Here is a 14,415-nt window from a genome sequence, read left to right on the forward strand (position 1 = left end):
CGGCACACAGCTAGCATCCCACGGTCACCGGGCCAGGTTACACTGGGCGTAATCGATATCCCCCCACCGCAGCAGTGGAGCAGGCCTCTCCCTTTAATTATTTAACAGGAGGCTGCCTTCCTGCCCTATCCGGACGTTTGGAGGCTAGGTTCTGTCGTCCAACACATTGTCTGGACTGCGAGAAGAAGCGTGGCTGAAATGGCTCAGAGGGAGACAAAGAACAGTCCCAGAGGGAAAGGAGGGGGGAGGTCCATTTCTCATTCAGGTACAGGTACACACGAACACATGAAGCTGCCTTATACTGAGTCAGACAGACCCCTGGTCCATCAAAGTCAGTATTGTCTACTCAGACCGGCAGCGGCTCTCCAGGGTTTCAGGTACACTCTTCAAGACCTACAGATAATTCTACAAGCAGCAGTTTCTGAAAGAGAGCCTGGGTTTCCCTTTGGTTTCAACCTAGGCGAGAACCAACTCCCAATTCTAACCCCAACCTGCAAAGCGGGCCTCGATGTTTTATTATGTTAATGTATACGCTTCTCTTCCTGCGCGCGAGGGGGTGTTTCTCCTCTACCATAATTTCTTCTCCCCGGAGAACCCAAGAAATTGCAATTTCAGCATGTTGGGGAAAGCTAGAAGAGAAATCTAATACTGGTTAGTATTTGCATGGGAGACCACAAAGGAAGTCCAGGGTTGTTGCTACACAGAGGCAGGCAATGGCAAATAGCCTCTGAACGTCTCTTGCCTTGAAAACCCCATAAGGGGTTGCCGTAAGTCACCAGTGACTCGACAGCAAAAAATAAAAATAAAAAAGACGTTTACATGATCTTTGGGTTTGAATCCCCACTCCCCCATAGATAAACAATAATGTTGGGTGGGGGGTTTAAACTGGTGAAGTAAATGTGCAAATAAAACTACGCTACTGGGAGTAGGGAAAACATGCAGAATCCCCCCCACACACCCTTCAAGTATAAGTTCTCCTTCTTTTAATCATCCAGAAACACCTGCTGTGACCAAGTGAAGACGAGGAGACTTCACAAGTGGTGTGCTGATTGCTTTAATTGCTGCAGGGCTGCAACCCTTTCACAACATCATTAGCGGTGGGACAGAACAGCTGCCTCGGATAAGTCATGATGTCCTCTGCTGCTTTTGCATCCAAATGAGAACAGCAGCATCTTCCAGCACCACCATGGAGGGAGGAGGCACAGAGAGAGAGAGAGAGAAAGAGAGAGCGGGCCCAGTGCAAAAACCACACGGCAATTTGACCCCAGCCACGGGGGGGGGGGGGGCTCCTCCAGCCAAGGCGGCGCATCTGACAATGTGGGCTTTGTTTCCTTTCTGCCCAAAGATGAACCTCAAGCACACACAGGCTTGCCCGCCCCAGTTATCAAATGACCTGAAATGCAGCCCCAATTGTCTGCCACAGCAGCTGGTTCCCTGAAGAAATGGGGAGCGGCTGCCTGGTTGCCAAACTGCAACCATGAAGTCAGGAGCATCTGAAAAGCAGGCTTGTCTTGTCAATGATTAGGAGTATACCATGGCCTAGAAACGTCTTACAGTCTTCAAGCTTGGTATTCCTTCCTCTACTGTTTCTTGTAACCCCCGTCCAATTTGATATTTAAAAACTTGACACATCAAAGGAAACTGGAAAGAGGAAAAAAAAGTTTCTCCGTGCATTAAATGAAAGAAAACTGGGGCAGGAGTATAGTCAGATTTGCTTCTATCCATGAATTAAGCATAATAAAACATCTTTCTTTGGTAAGAGTGGGGGAGAGGGAAAGAATGAAAAATCTGAAGTAATCTTCTAATTAGGGCCTGGGCAGAGATTACTCATGAAGTTATAGAACTAATTAACTAACTGCATTAGACAGTTGATCAATGTTCGCTCCTCAAAACAAAGCAAGCGCTCTCGAGGTCTGTTTAATCTCTGAAGAATTGCTCTGAAACATTGCTCAGTTCTGCCTTGTGAGCAGGTGATTGTTTGACTCACTCATTAGAATCTGGAAGACAGATTAACATAAATGTCACTGCAGAGCTCTTAAACTATTGCCTACACAGATTTAGAATAATCGCATAGTCCAAACAGTTAGTCAACATACATTTAATGGACTGCTAAAATTTATTCAAATTCAAATTCACCTGTTTGCATAAAACAGAGAGAAACTGGTAGCATTCAGACATCACAAAAAGCCAGTTTACAGACCATGGGTTGATGTTTAGTGTGATGTCTGAATGCCGCAAACTGTAGTTTGTCTGTGGGTGAAACTGGGATTCTTAATTATGGTTTGTAATTGGTTTATAAATTGTGATGATTGATTAATTGTGAAGTCTGAATGCAGAAATCTCAGTTTGTTCCATAGAATCCCCCCCTCACCACTGCCAGACTCCTGCATACACAGAGAGAAGAACAGAGCAACAAAAAAACCTGGTTGCATTCAGCTCTGGAAGGTGCCTCCTTAAGGACACTTCCTCTGACCCCTCTCAATGCAAACCCTCCCGAATAGTAATGATTTACCATGAAGGAAGGGGATTCAGAGACTTCACAGCCTCTTCTTAGGAAAAGTTTTTAAAAAGCAGTTTAATAGCAAGAGACAAAGGGGAAGGAGCAGGTTGGAAAAGTTCTGTTTGGATTTAGAGTACAGTTTAGTGGACATCATGAGCACTTTCACATTCACTAGAACACTGAATGAGGTTGAGTGTCAGTGGGACAGCCTGCTGAGGCTTCCTCAGACGAGGAGGACCTTGAAGCAGCAGGGAGTGGAAGAGAGTAACAGCAGTAGGCTGAGCAGCCACAAACAGATGAGGCTTCCCAGTGTCTACAACTGCCCAGCACAGGGGACGTACCTGTCACCAGAGAGCCCCCCAAAGCCACTGAAGCAGAGGCGCAAAAGGCTCAGAGTAATGCTACACTACAGTAGGAGGAGTGCTAGACTGAAAGCCCAGCAAAAAACGCTCCCTGCTGACAGTGATGAGGCTAATGAGCTCCACCAAGCAGGAATAAGCAACAGCTGGTTCACTTGCATCCAGGCCAGTGTGGGAACAACTTGTTACTATCAGTCTGTGCTCTCTTTGGACACTGCATCCAGGCCAGTGTGGGAACAACTTGTACTATCAGTCTGTGCTCTCTTTGGACACTGATCACTCCTGAAACTCTTGTGGCCTTGATCTTGGAACAGACTTTGACTTGGCATTTGGACTTTGGTCTGAGATGGATCCTTTGGAGAATGACCCTCGGACCACTATATGACCATGCTACTTGACTCTGGCCCTCAGGTCAGCTGGCAGTCAAGAGGTTGAGCTTTCGGTGTAAAAAGGGGGGCATGATTCTAGGCCTGATTTTAAAAATCCTGAAGTCTGCAGTTTGTATCCTTCTTGACATAGAGACCAGAAAATACTACAAACTTACTTCAATTAGAGGGTGGTTAGGTGCCCAACAGACTTCTAGATCCACTCTCCTTTTGAAAATGAAAAAAATCATATTCCACTCTTTTCCAAACCTGAGTTGTAAATTTTTGTTAAAAACATTAAAATACAATTGTAACACTTAGCTGTCTCGTGTGGATAGTCAGAGCACTGCTGAAGTTTTCCACAGTGACTGTCCCTTTAGATACGTCTACCTTTCCATCTCCTCCTTCTAGCTTAATTACTTCCTAGCGCTCCTCACCAATTCAGGGCCTTAACAATCATTTCTCTTGGTGGGAGAAGGGTACTTTATTGCTTCACATACTTTCTTCAGCTAAAGCTGCTGGTTCTTTTTTGAAAGCCACATTATTTTGGAATTGTGCTATTACAAACAAACAAAATTGTTTTGAAATTACAAGCAGTGATTTTGACTGGCTAGAAAGTAAAGTCAGGATTTAAGCTCCGCATCCCTTCCCAACATAACAGAAGTCGATAATGATAATTAACAACGGACACATGTGTGCTGGCAGAAAACCTGCCAGCCAAGAAAGAACTGGAAATAATTAATTAGGCTGTAATTTCAGCATGGGTTATTAGGCTGTGAACAGGAAGGAAAAATAGTCTCAAACAAACAAACAAAAATAACATTTCAGGGAGAAATGGGACTTTTGCTGAAAAGAAACTGCATATATCTGAGAAGATGATATTTTATCACGCCCATGAAGAGCAATCTTTACTGGCAATATAACAGCACTACCTTAAGCCCGGCAACTGGCTCCCTACCTGTACCGCACCAACCTAGCCACAATGATCTACGCAATGGTCCCCTACAGACTAGATTACTGTCACTCGCTTTACTCAAGGCTACCTTTGAACTTGATCCGAAAACTCCATCTGGTCCAGAATGCGGTGGCCCAGGTCCTTACAGGGCCCCATAGAAGGCACATATAACACCTGTAGAAGGCACATATAACACCAGCTGCACTGGCTCCAGGTGGAGTACCGGATCAGGTTCAAGGTGTTGGTGACCTTTAAAGCCCTAAAAGGTCTGCAACTGTCGTATCTTTGGGATCGCCTCTCCTGTTATGCCCCCCAAAGAACACTGAGCTCCACAAATAACAATCTCATGGTGGTCCCTGGCCCCAAACCTATCTGGCTATCCTCAACCAGGGCCAAGGCTTTTTCAGCCTTGCCCCCAATCTGGTGGAACTCTCTGTCAAATGATATCAGGGTCCGCGGGACCTAGCACAGTTCCGCAGGGCCTGCAAGCCGGAGATGTTCCGCCAGGTTTATGCTTGAGGGCAGCAGCGGTTCTCTTAGCTGGTCTCCCCTTCTCCCCCTCACTTCCCCCTTCTCCTCCTCCCCTTTCTTCCCTTCTCCCTCCCCCCTGTTCCTTTCCCTACTTGTTTTTCCCTTCTCCTATCTTATGCCCATCCATTCAACATCTTGTGGCTCCCCATGCTGGGAAAGCATGGGTTCTCTGATCCTGGGAACGATCACCTGGGGGCCATGATCAGGGTGCCATTTACTGTTTGTTACTATTTAAGGTTTTAATTATTCATATGCTATTTATGATTTTAATTGTAATTTTATGCAGTTAGCTGTCCTGAGTCCAGCTTTAGTCAGGAAGGGCGGGATAAAATATAATTATTAAATAAATGCTATGTGGGACCCCAATTTCAATTCTCTTTGCAGCTAAATACTGAAAAGGAGCCCCGTGGCACAGAGTGTTAAGCTGCAGTACTGCAGTCAAAAGCTCTGCTCACGACCTGAATGCGATCCCGACGGAAGTCGGTTTCAGGTAGCCGGCTCAAGGTTGACTCAGCCTTCCATCCTTCCTAGGTCGGTCAAATGAGTACCCAGCTTGCTGGAGGTAAAGGGAAGATGACTGGGGAAGGCACTGGCAAACCGCCCCGCAAACAAAGTCTGCCTAGAAAACGTTGGGATGTGACGTCTCCCCATGGGTCAGGAATGACCTGGTGCTTGCACAGGGGACCGGGACCTTTACCTTTACTGAAAAGGAATAATTCAGTTATCCAAAAAAAGTTGTGGGATGGAACCACTCTAGGAGGTTGCTCTACTTTAGGAGAATTGTCTGAACAAAGAGATTTGCAGCACATTGCTATGCTTATCTGAGTTAAGATACTAAGACCAACTTTGCTAAAGTTTCATCTAGACAAGGTTGTGGAAAGGGTTGGTTCTCATGGCAGGTACAGTGAAAGATTCTTTCCCCTCAGTTCTTTGCAGTTCACAGAAAACGTGGGGAGGAACCATCACAATGGGTGTCTAGCAATGGGGCAGCTGCCAGACAGACAGACAGACAGTGACTAGTTTGGCAACCTTTCCTAATAAGGAACACAAGTACTTTCAGTCTTCGTTTTTGGATCTTTGTCAACGTCGCACATGCATTACAGAGATCCCATGCTAAAGGACGCAACACATGCTTCAAGACAGCTGGAGTGAAATGGGAATTCACTACGCAACCAACCATCTCATGCTCCATAGAACGGTGATTTCTCCCCATACTGGTAGGGTTGCCAGGTCCCTCTTCACCACCAACGGGAGGTTTTGGGGAGGAGTCTGAGGAGGGCGGGGTTTGGAGAGGGGAGGGACTCAATGCCATAGAGTCCAATGGCCAACGTGGCCATTTTCTCCAGGGGAACTGATCTCTATCGGCTGGAGATCCGTTGTAATAGCAGGAGATCTCCAGCTAGTACCTGGAGGCTGGCAACCCTACATGCCAGGGCAAAATCAACCACTCCCCGTATATGGGGCTTCTCTGTTGTGGCTCCCACCTTGTGGAATGGCCTGCCTGAGGAGGTCAGGAAGGCTCCCAACTCTCTTGGATTTCTGCAAACTATGCAAAATTGAATTATTCAAGAGGTCTTTTTCTATGCAGGCAATAGACTTGCACAGTACTAAATGATTCACAAAGTTACTTAGATAAATTATTAGGGACTGTGATCTATACAATTCTATATGGTTTCTTGAAACTAGGATCCTACTATGGAATTTTGCATCATTTAATGTGTCATGTTAATACTTATGCTTTGCTTCCGTTCTGTTTTTTAGACTTCTGGTTGGTTCTACAACCCCAAACCTATCGCACTGGTTATTGAATGTCCCATCTGCCAATTGTATTGAATCACTCTGTGTAATCCGCCTTGAGTCCAAATGAGAAAGGTGGGCTATAAATAATGCAAATAAATAAAATAAAGGGAAAAATAAGTGCAGAGCAGAGCATCAGGCAGAGGGATGCTATTTGTACAGCGACACTGCCCTATAGAGCATGCATGAAGGAAACCCAAAGAAAGGGGTGGTATGCTGCCAGAGAGACCGTGACGAAAAAAACTGGAGGAAAGGACACAGAAAACTCCCCATGGGGAAGCTCTTTCCCCAACATACATGCCTCTGCATTCCCAGAGACAGTGAAAGCAAAGGTAAGAATCCTTGTTATGCAGAAGCAGTCACCGAGAACTGAGGAATTCATGCACCTGTCCACTTGTGTTTCAGATTCAGATTCATGTATTGATACAGCAAATGCCATTTAAAACATTCATATCAGTTACAGAATTAAAACTGGAGAATATACAGTAACTAAAATTTTACGATATACGATGCATAGACAGTTTATATAATTTAAACAGACCTCGAATTAATAAAACATTCTCCATTTTAAGTTAAATTACCAAGCCCCAGCTTTGTCTGATGGATCTTATAAATATACTTGCTTCTGATCCATCCCATAGGAGACTTCTCAGCTTCCCTTCCTCAGAGCTATCCATTATTAGATTAAGGAGAAGAGAAATTAGTTTGTATCGGACTTCCTGATAGAAAGAGCACCTGAAAAAGACATGCACAGTAGCACTCGTGTTTCTGGACATTTTAGAAATCCAACAGTACTGCAGAACTGGAAACTGTGAATTTCAATCAAATTTGGTAACTTTCCATTTATATTACTCTAAACTGGACAACCATTGTTTGGAATTCTGGCGGCAGTTCTATGGAAGGAAAGAATAAGTGACAATAGACATAACACTCCATAATATCCTTTGCCACATTGCTTCTAAAGCATTTGGAACAAACATTAACAGAGACAGGATGTTATGATAGGCTGGCTATAAGCTTGACCCAGATTGATTGTGTTCCCCCACCTCTCCAATATATATTCTAATTCACTTTAGTATACTCCGTTGACATCACATCAACCCACTGCGACTTAATTTTGTCATGCAAACTGTTTTTTTAACAGCTACCCTTTGGCAACCCTGGCTACCAGAAGCCAATCATAAACGAGTTAAACTTAGAACAAGGTTGTCTGTATCAAAACATTAGCCAATCCCTGCGGGATGCACACGCTGCCTTTAAATTTAGCGTGTGAACTGTTGAGACAAACTACTTAGGAAAATGCCAGCCAAGAGATTTCTTGTTCAGTTCCACCTTCTCGGCGGGTTAATTAAAACGTTTTGCTAATAATAGAGCCTTGTGTTTGGGCAGATAAGCTACATTAGTCACTGGGATTGCTGCAAAGGTTTGAAAAAGATGTGTCCAAAGAACACAATATGGTCAGTGCATTTCAAGTCTATTCTAATGCTCGGCTTCTCAAGCTGCTTGCCTGGGAGGCCTATTGTCAGGATAATCGTTGGTAGAATGGAGGAAAGAGAGGAAGCCAAGCACTTGTCCAAAACAAGAAACGTTTCCTAAATGAAGACAGCAGACAAACCTTGAACAATGGAGCTCAGTATCAACAAAGGGCAGAAAATGATTCATGTAAAGAATGGTGTGGCTGCAGCCACTTAAAGCCCCTGAAAACGAGTAGGAAGTTTGGAAGGTATCTATGGTGACACAACCCTCACAGCACATGTGTGCAATGAACAGCTGACCACACGACTCCTGCTCATGGGTTCCCCCTTTTTTCCTTCTGCCCTGTCTGGACTACTGCTGTTAAAATCAGTGTGTCGATAAAGTGGACAATAACATTATTTCATTCTTGTCCTATTAGTTAAAATCCATTATATGGAGGGTTTGTCTACTTCTGGCTATTAGCCATGATGAATGGAGCCTCTGGGTTGAAAGGCAGAATGCCTCTGCCTGCCATACTCAATTCAGAGAGCCAGCGTGACATAGAGGTTAAGAGTGGCGGACTCTAATCCGGTGAACTGGGTTGGTTTCCCTACTCCTCCACATGAAGCCAGCTGGGTGACCTTGGGCTACTCACAGCTTTTTCTGAACTCTCTTAGCCCCACCTACCTCACAAGGTGTCTGTTGTGGGGAGAGGAAGGGAAGGAGATTGTAAGCCGGTTTGATTCTCCTTAAAAGGTAGAGAAAGTCGGCATATAAAAACCAACTCTTCTTCTTCATCATCCTCAGTCTGCCAGTCTACCCACCAAACCTCCCCTTTGGTTACATGGCTCTGCCCTAACTGGTGTCACCTCCTTTTCCCAACAGTCTATTTTGGTTTAGACATTTCCCCTGTCCATAGACTTTGAAGCCCCTTTCCACCTCCCTTCTGTCTGACATGAGAATCCACTTTTGCCTAGCCTATCCAAAGTTTGGGAAGGGGGCATCTGCCTGAGAGCTTGTTCTAGTGGGGGGTCTTAGAGATATGAAGTTCTTCCTCATGCATAACCTAAAATGACTTCCTTATAGCTGAGACATGTAATTTCTTGTCATTTTGCTTGGTGGACAGGGCTTAAAAAACAAACTGTATAATCAGAGAGTGTATACGAATCTTACTGATATCCGTGCAGCCCTGAGATACCAGCCAGTTGACCGGCAAAGATGTGGTCACCTGTGATTGGACTGCAGTCAAGTATTCCATGAAGGCCCTGACCTGGATGGCCCTGGATGGAAGCTAAGCAGGGTCAGCCCTGGTTAGTAGTTGGATGGGAAACCATCACAGAAGTCCAGAGTTGCTATGTGGAGGCAGGCCATGACAAACCACCTCTGTGCATCTTTTGCCTTGAAAACCCTACGGGGGGTTGCCATAAGTCAGCTGCGATTTGACAGCACTGTACACATAAAGTCTAAGCAAACTCTCTAACCTGTGGTCTGTCCAAGTGTCAGACCCCTTTGGCGTATTACCTGTTGATAGATTACTGCTACACTAATGGTAATTGTTGGATTACTTAGAATTAGGCAGACTATGGCTTCTTTGTTTAAGGACTGCATTCTTATAGGCAGTGAATTTGTCTCCCTTGAAGAGTGCACATAAAGAACTGATTGAAGACATAAATAAAACATGCACCTATTTCCCTTTTAAATATAAGTATAGATATGGCAATTCACATACATTATCTTGGTAAAGTTTATACTAGCCCTGCAGGCTAGGCATGTATTATGCTCACCTTGTTTGAGTTTTTTTGGGGGGGCAAGGGGGAGTGAAGTCCAGAGAGCCAGCGTGGTGCAGTGGTTAAGAGCAGTGGTTTGGAGTGGTGGACTCTAATCTGGTGAACCGGGTTGGTTTCTCCACTCCTACACACGAAGCCAGCGGGGTGACCTTGGACTAGTAATACTCTCTCAGCCCCACCTACCTCACAGGGTGTCTGTTGTGGGGAGGGGAAGGGAAGGTGATTGTAAGCCAGTTTGATTCTCCTTTAACTGGTAGCGAAAGTCGGCTTATAAAACCAACTCTTTTTCTTCTAATGTCTTGCCTACAACTACATACTGGCTAAGATGAGCTTTGAAGCAGCCAGCTCACCGCTCATGCTCTCAACTGTGATGCTACGCCAGTTTTTAAATTGTTCTAATGCACTGCAGCACTGTTCCACCTTTTCCAATCAGTTATGCATGGAAAAGGAAGATTGACATTGCCATTATCTGTGGAGATGCATTCCATTCTTCTGTCATTGAGTTTCAGTCAAGACAGAATGATGGTCCCAAGGGAAAAATAAAACCTGCACAGTATCAAATGTGCTTCCCATCCCCACGGGGCTCATTTGGACAAACACCATCCTTGGAAAGTTGTTCATGTGCAGTGACTAGTATGAATAATGGTACGCTACCAAGGAAGGTCAGCTGACCTACATCTTCAGTGCAAAAAACATGCCTCTCTGTCCAAGGAGTTTTACAGCAGGTCATGTGAACTCAGACTAGGCAAAGAGAAAAACTGCTTGGTCACGCTTACTTCAGGCTGCAACGGTTACTCCTTTTATTCCTGCAGGGACCAGGAGTGAGGGTAGGGATAAGTTACTATCAAAATTAGCCCCGAGGAGACAGAAGCAGCTCAGCTTCACAGAGAGAGCTGTAAATCTGAAATAACTCCAGTGAGTTCACCTCACTTCTATTACCGCAACAGTAAAGGGATGGAAAGACTGGTGGAATAGTTCGATTAAATTGTCCCCAAAATCCCCCCTTCCACAGCACTGACCATGTTTCATGTTTCTGAACGCCATTCTTTTTTAGAAGAGTGCTTTTTACAGTATCTCTACAGTATCTCTACCGACAATAACTAAGAAGAGCTAGATTCGAATCCAGCAGCACCTTAGAGACCAACAAGATTTGGGGGGGTATAAGCTTTCGAGAACCAAAGTTATCCCTTAGAATTACCCCCTCAATTCTAGTAACACTTAGAATATCCCTCAAAAAAAAAACTCCTGGTCTCTAAATCTGAATTATTAATGACTTCCCCCCTCTTCCTTTCCAACTCCTCTTATAGTAAGTGAGTGAGATCATGGAGACCCAGATTCAAATCCCTCCTCAGCTACGAAGCTTGCTGAGTGATCTCAGGCCTGTCAAACTCTCTCATCTTAATTTACCTCACAATGTTGTTGTGAGAATTAAACGAAGAATGGTGAACAATTAACAACAACCCAAGTTCTTGGCAGGAAGGGCAGGACAGGAAAAAACGTAACTCATAAGTAAAATCAGGCACAAAAGAGAGCCAAAAGTTAGCCATGGTGACCAGAGGAAGAAAAAAAAGCAAAAAAACATGTCTTTCTGCACCATCTTTAATCAAAACTGCACTGACTACGTCAGGGTTTCTTAAACTTTTTCCACTTGCGACCCCTTTTCGGCCAAGAAATCTTTTCACGACCCCGGTTGTATAGGCATATAAAATAGGTAAACAAATCAAACACCGATAATAAGTCATAAAGAAATGTCTTTTAAAACAATTCTTTGGTATGCATATAATTTTACCATTTATTAAAGACTAAAGCAAATTTGCATACAAATTTTTCATGACCCCCACATTCAGTTACATAGCCCCATAGGGGGTCAAGACCCACAATTTAAGAAGCTTTGGACTATGTAACTTTTACAGATATGCTATCTATTGCAAAGGGCCGGGAATGGCGACTATCTCAATATTTTTTTGCTTTGGCAAAGAAACCCACCACTCCCCCAATAAAAGTGCCAAGTTGTCGCAGCTTCAGCTTGGCAGCCAAGGGTTTTGGCAAAGCCCGAGGGGTGAACGAGTAGGAAACCCATACTTACAGTGAGTGCTGAGGCTGATTGTGGCCCAACTCACTCCTTTCAGATGACCGTGCCGAGTCCGCCGGACTGGCATTTTAGAAAAATAAAGCTACTTCCCACGTTGCCACATGAAGAGCGACGCCTTACAAAATCCGTCCAATAGATTTTGGCATTAGGCATAGAGGACGCTGTCTCCAAATGACACATCGGGAAGAGGGCTTGCAGCTAAACAGCAACTGAATCAAGTCTTCAGCATAACAAGGGAAATCCTATGTGTAGGGGGGAAAAACTCCCCAAGGGAAGAGAGAGCAAGAGAGAGAAGGGGGGCAGGGTAATATCTGAAATACAGCCAATAACCCTAAAGACTCCTTGGGATATTTTGGACCTAAAAGTCCTCCAATCAGAGCCATGGGGACAGGAGAAAAAAACCCGAACACATGCCCTTCCTACACCATATATGTCTTAGATTAGGCAGACTTTTGAAGAGACTGAAACAGGAGATGTGTCTCTGAGACCCATCAAACAGCATCACATGTCAGTTGTCAACGTGAAATACAGTAGAGGTTCCCAAGGTCCTGTTTTAAGAAGCAGAATTAGCAGGTCAAAGGACATGCCGTTAAGCAAAACAAAATGAAACGAAAGACATCTGCACAGACCCCTATTACAAGCAGCCTTTCAATTCTGTAGACAAACCTAGAAAGGAAAAAGAACACACCCCTTTCAGGAGCTGTTAACGTTTCAAGGTTAAAAATATTAGCTCTGACCAGAGGGTAAACAAGCATAGCGGCAGGGGATCCACCAGCTCAAAGACTGCCACTGAATTCGCCAACGAAAATTAGGGATCTCCGACTCGCTCTCGACAACCTTGTTATGTTGCCAGATATCTTTTGCCTGCGTGCTTATTTCTCTGGTGAATTCTAACGAGATTAATCATAATTAATCTGGGGAAGGAAACCAAGTTCCAAATCAACAGATGTTTTCTTAAAAGCTCTGCGCGCTGCCGAAGCTGCGTGGAATTGCTTAATTCTGTCACCGTTGCTCTTCAATTAGGAGCTTTTATTATTTAATTGACACCCCTTGGAATAATATTACATGCTGTTCACCAACTGAGAGGAGAATGATAAAATCTAAATCGGAGTACCACAAGCACAAGGATCATTAGAAATTTATATCTGATTTTGTATTAAGATGAAGTCAAAGACATTTTAAAAGCATCATGGCATTCAAGGGGGTTCTGATTGCTAAAAATGACAAAACTAAAACGGTTCCTTTTGAAGACACTACACCGCACCATAGCCACTGGTGGTGTCCACACAACGAAAGGTTCGTGTGGTTTCCCTGTTGCTGCTGCTGATACAGCGCAGCAGCATAGTTAGGGTTGTCAGGTCCCTCCTGGCAACCGGGGAGGGGGGCAAGGGGACTTACTGGGGGCGGCAGGAGGGCTAGGCCGGCAATGCAGTTGCATCATGCTGACGTCACTTCTGGTGCATGCTGGAAGCAACACTACCGGGTTGCCAGCAATGCTGATGTGCTGCCAGCACAGACCTCTCCCCCACCGCTGGTATACCCCCCGCTGGCCAGCTGATTGGCAGTAGGAGTTGGTGCCTGAGAGTGAGAATCTGAAAGGCCTGAATGAGGATTCCACAGGTTGCCCCTCAGTTTCCCTGCCTCAGTTCCCTGGTGGTGGCCATCCCTCTCACTCAGGCCACCAGTTACTATTGTTGTTGTTTTCACTATTTTAAATCAGCAGTTGAGTAATGTTTCTGTACTGGGTTTTATGAATTCCTAGCTTTCAATTTTTTTTAAGGAAGTCTCTATTCTTTTTTGCTGTTTTTCCCTTTATAGTTCTGCAAAGAAAGGGGCTAGGGATTCCCCCCCCCAAAAAAAGCTGGGAATTCAGAAATTCTGGTGCACAGTTTGTTATAATTGGGGGGGGGGAGGGCCGTAGTTCAGTGATAGAGCATTTACTTGGCATGCAGAAGGTCCCAGGTTCAATCCCCAGCATCTCCAGTTGAACTGGGACTAGGCAAGTAGGTGATGTGAAAGACCTCTACCTGAGACCCTGGAGAGCCGCTGCTGGTCTGAGTAGACAATACTGACTTAGATGGACCTAGGCAGCTTCATGAGTTCATAACATTATATTGATATAATGATATTCAATTGCCGATTTAAAAAAGTCCCCAGTGGTGGTGGGAGAAAATGGTAGCAGCAGGAACGGGGTCAGGGAAAATGGCTGACATGGGGCTTTCTTACCCACAGCACTCACCTAGGCTTTATTGAGTTCTTTCCCAAAACTTTGCAACAATGTAGGCATGAGAAAGATCAGAGAAAAGCCGGGGAACCCCCCAGGAGGTACATGAATGCACCACCATGCTGTAGGGAAGATGTAGTAGGGTTGCCAGATCCATCTTTGCCACGTGTGGGAGTTTTTAGGGGCGGAGCCTGAGGAGGGCAGGGTTTGGTGAATGGGAGTGGGCTTAAGGTCAAGAACCACTGATCTAACTGCTTCACTGGGCTCCTTAGCAGTTTTCCTCTTAAAGTAAACCGATCTTTCACAGCCTACGCCGTCCCATCTGTTGTTGCTGCATCTCTTCACCTTTG

General features: G+C 44.8%; 1 protein-coding gene across 1 annotated transcript in view; it reads right to left on the reverse strand.

The window, feature by feature from the left end:
• EVL (Enah/Vasp-like) overlaps positions 1-14,415 on the reverse strand; it is a 153,040-nt gene that overhangs the window by 52,909 nt on the left and 85,716 nt on the right. The window lies entirely within an intron of this gene.

Source organism: Euleptes europaea, chromosome 6 (genome assembly GCF_029931775.1).
Source record: "Euleptes europaea isolate rEulEur1 chromosome 6, rEulEur1.hap1, whole genome shotgun sequence".
NCBI classification, from domain to species: Eukaryota; Metazoa; Chordata; class Lepidosauria; order Squamata; family Sphaerodactylidae; genus Euleptes; species Euleptes europaea.